This window comes from Marmota flaviventris, chromosome 10 (assembly GCF_047511675.1).
Source record: "Marmota flaviventris isolate mMarFla1 chromosome 10, mMarFla1.hap1, whole genome shotgun sequence".
NCBI lineage: Eukaryota > Metazoa > Chordata > Mammalia > Rodentia > Sciuridae > Marmota > Marmota flaviventris.
The window spans coordinates 87,032,576-87,041,839 of record NC_092507.1 but is presented as its reverse complement, the minus strand read 5'-3'; the positions used below and the strand labels follow the sequence as shown (position 1 = coordinate 87,041,839).

At 34.9% G+C, this 9,264-nt stretch overlaps 1 pseudogene; it reads right to left on the bottom strand.

Moving 5' to 3' along the window:
• Positions 1-6,578: 6,578 nt before the first annotated feature.
• LOC114083628 (endoplasmic reticulum chaperone BiP pseudogene) lies at positions 6,579-8,964 on the bottom strand (annotated as a pseudogene).
• Positions 8,965-9,264: the final 300 nt, after the last annotated feature.

The window sequence follows — 9,264 nt, the reverse complement described above, 5'->3', positions numbered from 1 at the left end:
TATTTAGTGGAAGAAGACTCAGCACTTATCCCAACTCTAGATGAAGAGCGGAAAATTTCTGATAGTGAAGCTTACTTGAGTAGAATCCTCGATTGTGAAGAGAGATCAAGTATTACCTGGAACTGTCTCCCTGACACAAAGGTTTTTGATAGCAATTTGAGCAGTGTGGATATCACCTGGGCCCCATGAGGCAGTGACCCGGCTCTGAGAACTTTGCTATGTGTGGCTCAAGCCAGAGATGCACACAAAGGGAAAAATCTTGAGGCTGGCAATGCTGGAGCAGTTTTTACAATACTACTCAAGGAAGCACAGAATCATTCAGAATACAGAGGGGGCAGGGACTATGCTGGGGGATTTGAGAGTGAACTGGTTAATCCTGAAGAGCTGATTCTATCCATTGATGGGAAGTGCTAGTAGGAGGTAGTATCCCCAAGAGAAGCTCAAGGAATATTGAGTTCTGAGCTTGATGCTGTGGAAAACCAGCTCATATGTGCATCCTGGACATTCTGTTCCCTGAGGCACTGTGATGATGACACTAGGCCTGAAATATCCCTCTTTGTCTTTGATAGTGCTTCTTCACTTAAAATCTGTTTTATCAGATGACAGTGTAGTTAGGTGAGCTTTTACATTGAGAGCTCCAAATTTCTTTTTCCAGCCTTGTACAACATAACAAAAGATTTGGTGATTCCACTTGCAAAAAGGTCAATAAAACAGGCAAAATTGAATACTATGTTCATGGCAAATCAAAATAAACAAACAAAGTATAATAATACTCAAGATAATGTCTCAGTGATGTGGTGCACACCTGCAGTCCCAGCTACTTGGGAGCTGAGGCAGGAGGATCTCAATTTCTAGACCAGTTTGAGCAAGTTAGAACCTGCCTCAACATCCAATAGAAAAAGGGCTGGGCTTTTAGCTCAGTGGTAAAATGCTTGCCTGGTATGTGCAAAATGCTGGGTTAATTCTAGCACCCCCTAGCTCAATCATTCACAAATGTTTACCCTGGTGGGGGAAGAAACAGGCCTATGATTAAGGAGGGATGTAAGTTGCTGATTAACAATCTGTTAGTGATATATGGTTAGATAAGATTTTATTTTATTATTTTTCTTTTTCTTCTTTTTAGGTGCTAGGTTTAAACTGGCTGATTGTAAAGACATTTTAGAACAGCATAACATATATGGTTTACTAATTAATTTATCACTATTATTTGAAATTTGTTACAGTCAAAAGTAAAATCATACTTTATTTTTTACAAATTATTTCTAAAAATGTCATGAATACATGCTTGTTTAATTATTTCTGGTAAATATATATAACCATTGTTTTTTAAACTTTCCTTAGTAAACTCAAAATTCAAAAAATGCTCATTTTCAAAAGATAGTTGATTTGTTTTTTGCCTCTCTCTAGCAAATGATAGGGACCTAAGATTCCAATGGTGGGCTCAGCAAGAAATTCCCTGCGGCTAAGAATTCAGTAAGTGTGGTCTGGGCTGGTGTAGTAGAGGTTATGTTTCAAGTGGCATTTCAGGGATCCATGTGGACATAACCAGTACAGCAATGACTGAGAACTGGATTTGGCATATTTGAGACCAAGCAGAATGAAGGAGCAGTTGACCTTGTCAGGAGGTTAAGGGAACAAATAAAATACTTAGGATTATAGAAGCCAGATTGGGATGTCTTCATGCATCCCAATCCAGGAGAAAAGGGATTTACAAATATGGAAAAGGAAATAGTTGAAATCCCAAAGCATCAAAGAAGAACAATTAAATATCAGTGTGAACTCAAGGTTTTCAAGGTTTACAATGTTTGCTTACATGAGAATGCACAACAATGTGTTTGTGTCTACATGTGTATATGTACAAGTTTGTCTCCCAATAGGTTAAAGCCAGTAACTTCCCAATTAGCTATGAATCCTTCTCCAGTCTTGGATTCCATATGCCATTCCCCATTTAAAGAAAACAGTGTTCCTTTGAAACTGTCTAATCTAGATCTGGGGTAGGGAAAAGTACAAGATTACCTTGTAACATTTTGATGTACCAAAAATAAGGAAGAATCCAAAAAGACATGTAGACATGTCGAAGGGACTTAGAAGATAGTGTAAAAAGATTCCCACAGACAAAATCTAGGAAATTTTCAGCATGAAAATAAATGATATATTATCAGCTACTTAAGTAAAATGAGAACCCAGAAGCCTAAACTGATATAAATGAATAAACACATAGAGAAGTGAAGGTTCTTCTTTACTATAGGATATCAAAGCAGAAGTGGTGGACTCACCACTTGGCAATCAAAATTGTAACTGATTCAGGAAAGAATTGTCAACAGACTCAAACTAGCTGTCAGCAATTCAGTAGGAATTAGAACATTTCATGGTCTCCAGGAATCTCCTCAATTACTAACTTTACTATGGAAAAACTTTGTAGATGCTATCCTAACCTAGTGGCAAAAGACCACATCACCAGTAAGGGTACAAATAAACATGGTAAATCTTCTAGTATAATACAATGAAAAGAATCAATCATCATTTCGGATATTTATGACACAAATGTATATCCCAACTCTAATCATGAGAAATATTACAGAAACCCAAACTAAGCAAGCAACACCATACAAATTGGCTTATGCTCCTCAAGTGTCAAGGTCATGAATAAAAAGACCAAAAAAGTATTCCAGAAGGAAGGAGATCAAAGAGATAAGACAACAAAATGCACCATGTGATCCTAGATTGGGATGCTTGAAGACAGCAGCATTATTGGGGCAATTACCAAAATGTGAATTCAATCTATGGGTTAGATGTCATCATGTTAATGTCCAGAGTTTGATGTGTATACTATGGTTAAAAAGGAGCATCACTGTTTAAGTACACACTCAAGTGGTTAGAGGTAATAGAGCATTATGTCTTTAATTTTCAAATGATCCAAAAATATTTTGGATGGGATTATATTAAATCCATAAATGTAAGTTAAATGAATGTCTTTACAATATTGAGGCTTCTAATTTATGATGTGGTCTAAAATTTTATCCATGAAGATCTTTTATACAGTTTTATTCTTAAGCCCTTCCACTTTTCATTTCATTATCAAAGAGATCTTAATTTCTGTTAGTGGCCCATATCCAGGAATAGGACAGACTACTCCAGACTGATGGTGAATGAAACTTTGCCAAACTACAGATATTCACTGAATTGTCTACATATATATTCATACCAACACTGTACATTAAAAGTAGTTTAAAATACTCATAAATTCTCCTGAAATTCTCGGCATGTAAAATAGGCCCATGAAAGGAAATACTTCTCATAATCATGAAGAATATGCTTTGCACAAAGCTTTCTGGTGGCCTGGCAGCTCTAAAAGGAATCTCCATGATGCCCTTTCCCCTTGCTCACATCTGTTCCCAAGTGTCCTAAAACAACTTTCCAATGAACAATTTCTGCCATATTATTGGTAGCAGGGCACTGTGTATGCTCTGGGTACTCTAGAAACGGCAACCCCTTCTCCAGAGACACTTTGCTTCAGTGCCTCCAGGAAGCTGGAACATTCAGGCTGAAGGCTCCAAGCTGAACAAAATCCCAGGAAGGACATGAAAGTGCAACTCTATTTGTGAGGTTTGACTGGGTTGTATCCATGTCTTAAAACTGAAGGAGTTTAAATGTAAGTAAGTTTTCTCACAGGATGATGAATAAGTTCTGGAAATGGACCCTTGAGTATAGTTGCAGAATTATGTGAATATATTTAGTGTTCCTGAACTTCAAAATAGTTCAAATGGCTAATTTTATGTGTATTTTACAATAAAATCATCGAAAGATGCATTTTTTATCTTTCAGTGTTTCCTGCTATTATTTAGTAATCACATTCATTAAGAGCACTAACCACCCGGGCATACTGGTGCACACCTGTAATCCCATTGGGAGGCTGAGGCAGGAGGATTGAAAGTTCAAGGCCAGCCTCAGCAGAAGCAAGGTGCTAAGCAATTCAGTGAGACCCTATCTCTAAATAAATTACAAAATAAAGTTGTGGATGTGGTTCAGTGGCCAAGTGCTTAAGTGTTCAACCTCTGGTATGCACCTCCCCCCTAAAAAAAAGAAGCACTAATCAAAATTTGACAGTCTTGTATTTGAGATTTGGATCTGCTTGCTGCATCTCTGGAAACTAAAGACATGTCAGTTAGCTAAGCCTCAGTTTCCTCACCTGTAACACAGGAATTATAAAATGCTTACTTACCCATTATAGGTTGCTGTGAAATTTCAACTTGGTAAAGTCTAAATACACAAAAGAAGCTCAATAAATGCTAGCTCCGATTTTATTTTTAAGTTCAAACCAATATGATTTTTTTTAAATTTTAATATTTGTTTATTTTTCGGCAGACACAACATCTTTGTTTGTATGTGGTGCTGAGGATTGAACCCAGGCTGCACGAATGCCAGGTGACCATGCTACCACTTGAGCCACATCCCCAGCCCCCAATATGATTCTTGTACTTTGTAAGGAAGGCTAAAAAAATGGCTTTAGTATAAAAAACGCCATTTGTTCATTTCTCCTTACTCCTTAATATTATGGAGAACTATAAGACAGCATGCCCTAAAACCCATTTCATATTATAGTCAAGTGATGAGCCCAGGTGTTGACAACTGAGTCAATAGTTAACAATCTTAAGGTATCATACTCCAAGAGGCAACAATTTCAGAGAAGCCACAATTACTTGATATACTTGAAATAATTTACATATAATAATGTGTGTATAAACCTGCACATATAATTTTTTATCAAGTATAATATGATCATACAAAAACATTGACTCACAATATAGTTCAAACATACAAAAGAAGGCTATTTTATTTTTGTCCCTTTTACATCCTATTTTAGGCAAGATGATGAAACGCAGAAAATAACAGGAATGAGTTAGTTTATAAAAACTGGGTATTTTATAAGTGAAATACATTCAGTCATCTACATTTCTCAAATTGCAAACAGTGAGACTTACTATACTCTCAAAATGAACTTAAATAAATTATTGCTCCATTCTAATGACATAAACATTTTCACTGGTTGATAGTCCAGGTAGAAAGAGTATGTAAAGTGATTTATAAGTAAAAACATTTCATTCAAAAGGATTTTTTTTTGGTACTGGGAATTGAACTCAGGAACACTGAAACATTGAGCTGCATCCGCAGCCCTATTCTGAATTTTATTTATAGACAGTGTTGCTAAGCACCTCGCCATTTCTAAGGCTAGCTTTGTACTTGAGATCCACCTGTCTCAGCCTCCAGAGCTACTGGGATTACAGGCATACATCCCTGTTCCTGGCCAAAAGGAATGGTTTTAACAAAACCCAGATGATCTCAAGAGAAAATGCATAGAAATATTCATATAACATTCTCATTTATATTAATTTATATTACATATATTATTATTTTATTATATATACATATAATATATATAAATTATATATATATACATTAAATATATATAAATTATAAATACTAATATATGATTATATATTACATAATTTATATAATATAAATTATATATAATATATAATATCAATTATATTTTATGTTATATATTCATATATTATATATTTATATAAATTATATATATAGTATATTTATATACTCATATATAAATTATATATAAATATGTAAATATATATGTAAAGTATATATATGATATAAATCATATATTATATAAATTTTATGTATTTATATATAAAATATATATGATTTATACATATTTAATAAAAATTATTTATAATATATGAAGTACATATTTTTATATACACATATAATAATATATAAACTAAATATAAATATATATTATTTTATTATATATAACATATTATTATCATATAATATATCTAAATTTATATTAATTTGTGTTATATTACTTATTGTAATATAATTATATGATAATATAATTTCTATTATTAATAAGATAATGATATGATTATTATATTATAGTTTAATTTATATTAATATAATATATAAAATATATGGATTATATTATAATTATATATAAATGACTTATATCATATATATATGTAATTCTATAATATGTAATATATAATATATATAATACATAATACATAATATATTATATATAAATATAATTTAAATTATATAGTTTAGTTATTTGGCTTTAGATGGATTTAATGCTTCTGACAGTGTTTTTTCCCTTAGCTTTATCTGTATAAATTTTTATTTTATGACAGTTCCAAACATTTTAGTATTTTTTTTAAATAACAAACATTTATTGGTGTGACTTATGGTAGAAAAACGTTCCTACACGAGATGTGCATGACCAAATCATTAAATAGAACATTTCTGAGGTGAACACACATCATCACCCATGTTTTTATATCCAGTTTTTAAGATAGCCAATCCCTCCTCTCTCTCCACCCCAAAACATGTGAGCAACTGCTAATGGAAAGCAGTAAACAGCCACTTGGGATATAGCAGTTTCAACTCCACTCTGAGGTGAAGATTCCAAGTACATTTGAGACTTAAGTTCTCTCAATTGTCTCTTAATGAAAGTTCTTGAGTCCTGTATTTACAATATTACAGCACTAGCAGACCATTGTCTACAACTCTTCTCTTTCTGCTGTATCCTCTTCACCAGTCCGGGGAGGGTCTGCACTTCCATAGAGTTTGCTGATAATTGGCTGAACAATTTCTTCTAGTTCCTTCTGTTTAGCTTTGAAGTCTTCAATGTCAACATCTTGGTGGCTTTCCAGCCAATCAATCTTTTCCTCTACAGCATTTTCAATGGTCTCATTATCTTCAGAGGAAACTTTGCCTCCCAACTTTTCTTTATCTTCAATCTGATACTTTAGAGAGTAGCGTAGCTTTCAAACTCATTCCTAGTATCAATGCACTCCTTGAGTCTTTTGTCTTCCTCAGAAAACTTCTCACCAATTTCTTCAGTTGTCAGTGGATTTTGGTCATTGGTAATTGTAATCTTAATTTTGTTCCCTGTACACTTGTCTTCAGCTGTCACCCAAAGAATACCATTCACATCTATCTCAAAAGTGACTTCAATCTGAGGGACCCCCTGGGGAGCAGGAGGAATTCCAGTGAGATAAAATGTACTCAGAAGATGGGTGTCTTTTGTCAGGGGTTATTTACCTTCATAGACCTTGATTGGAACAGTAGGTTGATTATCAGAAGGTGTAGAAAAGATCTGAGACTTCTTGGTGGGTACCACATTGTTCCTTGGTATCAGCTTGGTCATGACAACTCCCATAGTTCCAATACCAAGTGTCAGGGGACATACTTCAAACAGTACTAGGTCACCTGTATCTTGATCACTGGAGAGTACACCAGCCTGGAGAGTGGCACCATATACATCAGCCTTATCTGGGTTTATGCCACAGGATGGCTCCTTGCCTTTGAAGAACTCTTTAACAAGTTGCAGAATCTTTGGAATTTGAGTAGAGCCACACACAAGAACAATCTCATCAACATCAGACTTCTTCAAGTCAGAATCCTCCAGTACTTTCTGAACAGGCTTCATGGTAGACCAAAACAGGTCCATGTTTACCTCTTCAAATTTTGCCCAAGTCAGTGTTTCAGAAAAGTCTTCTCCTTCATAGATGTACTCAATTTGAATACTTGCTTGATGTTGAGAAGACAGGGCCCGCTGGGACTTTTCTACTTCATGTCAGAGTTTCTGCATAGCTCTGTTGTCTTTCCTAACATCTTTGCCAGTCTTCTTTTCGTACAGCTTGATCCTTAACATGCTGGTTGAAGTCTTCTCCACCCCATGAGTATCAGTATTAGTGACCATGACTTCGAAGACACAATTGTCAATGGTGAGAAGAAGCACATCAAAGGTTTCACTACCCAGATCAAACACCAGGATGTTCTTCTCTCCCTCCCTCTTATCCAAGCCATAAGTAATAGCAGCTGCTGTAGGCTCATTGATGATCCTCATAACATTCAGGACAACAATAGTTCTAGCATCTTTGGTTGCTTGCTGCTGGGCATCATTAAAATAGGCTGGTACAGTAACAACTGCATGGGTAAAATTCTTTCCCAAAAAAGCCTCAGCAATCTCTTTCATTTTAGTGAGAACCATAGCAGAAATTTCTTATGGAGCAAATGTCTTAGTTTTCCCACCTCCAATATCAACCTGAATGTTTGGTTTAGTTTTTTTTTTTTTTTTTTTTTTTCAACCACCTTGAAAGGCAAGAAGTTGATGTCTTTCTGCACAGATGGGTCATTCAAAGACTGTGTTCTCAGGATTAAAGATGAGCTGATTCTTGTATGCATCACTAATCAGACATTCCCCTAAAGGCGTGAAGGTCACATAAGATGGCATGATGAGGTTGCCCTGATCATTGGAGATGATCTCCACATGGCCATTCTTGAACACCCCGATACAGCAATTAGTGGTCCCCAGGTCGATGCCAACCACGGTACCCACATCCTTCTTCTTGTCCTCATCCTCAGCCAGGGCTGCTGTGCAGGACCCCAGCTACCAGAGAGAGCTTCGTCTTGCCATATATATAGTGAATGTGGTAGTTTTGCTATTTGTCTTTCAGAGAATTCATCAGTGATGTATAGAAATGCATTCGATTTATGGGTATTGATTTTATATCCTGCTACTTTGCCAAATTCATTTATTATACTAGAAGCTTTCTTGTGGAGTTTTTTTGATCCTCCAGCTATAAAATTATATCATTGGCAAAGAATGATAGTTGGAATTCTTCTTTTCCTATTCGTATTCCTTTGAATTTCTTTCATCTAATTGCTCTGGCTAGAGAGGCAAGGATTATGTTCAACAATTTTTAGATGGAATGCTTCCAATTTTTCTTCATTTAGAATGATGTTAGCCTTAGGTTTAGCATAGAGAGCTTTTACCAAGTTGAGGTATGTGCCTACTACCCATTCTTTTTCTAATGTTTTGAACATGAAACGATTCTGTTTTTTGTCAAACTCTTTCTCTGCATCAATTGATATTACCATAGGATTCTTCTTTTTAAGTTTATTGATGTGATGAATTAAATTTATTGATTTCTGTACATGGAACCAACCTTGCAACCCTGGAATACACAACTTGATCATGGTGAATTGTTTGTTTCATATATTTTTGTATGTGATTTGCCAGAATTTTTTTGAGAATTTTTGCATCTATGTTCATCGGGGATATGGATCTGAAATTTTCTTTCCTTGATGTGTGTCTGGCTAATTTGGGTATCAGGGTGATTCTAGCTTCACAGAATGAGTTTGGAAGGTTTCCTCCTTTTCTATTTTATGGAATAATTT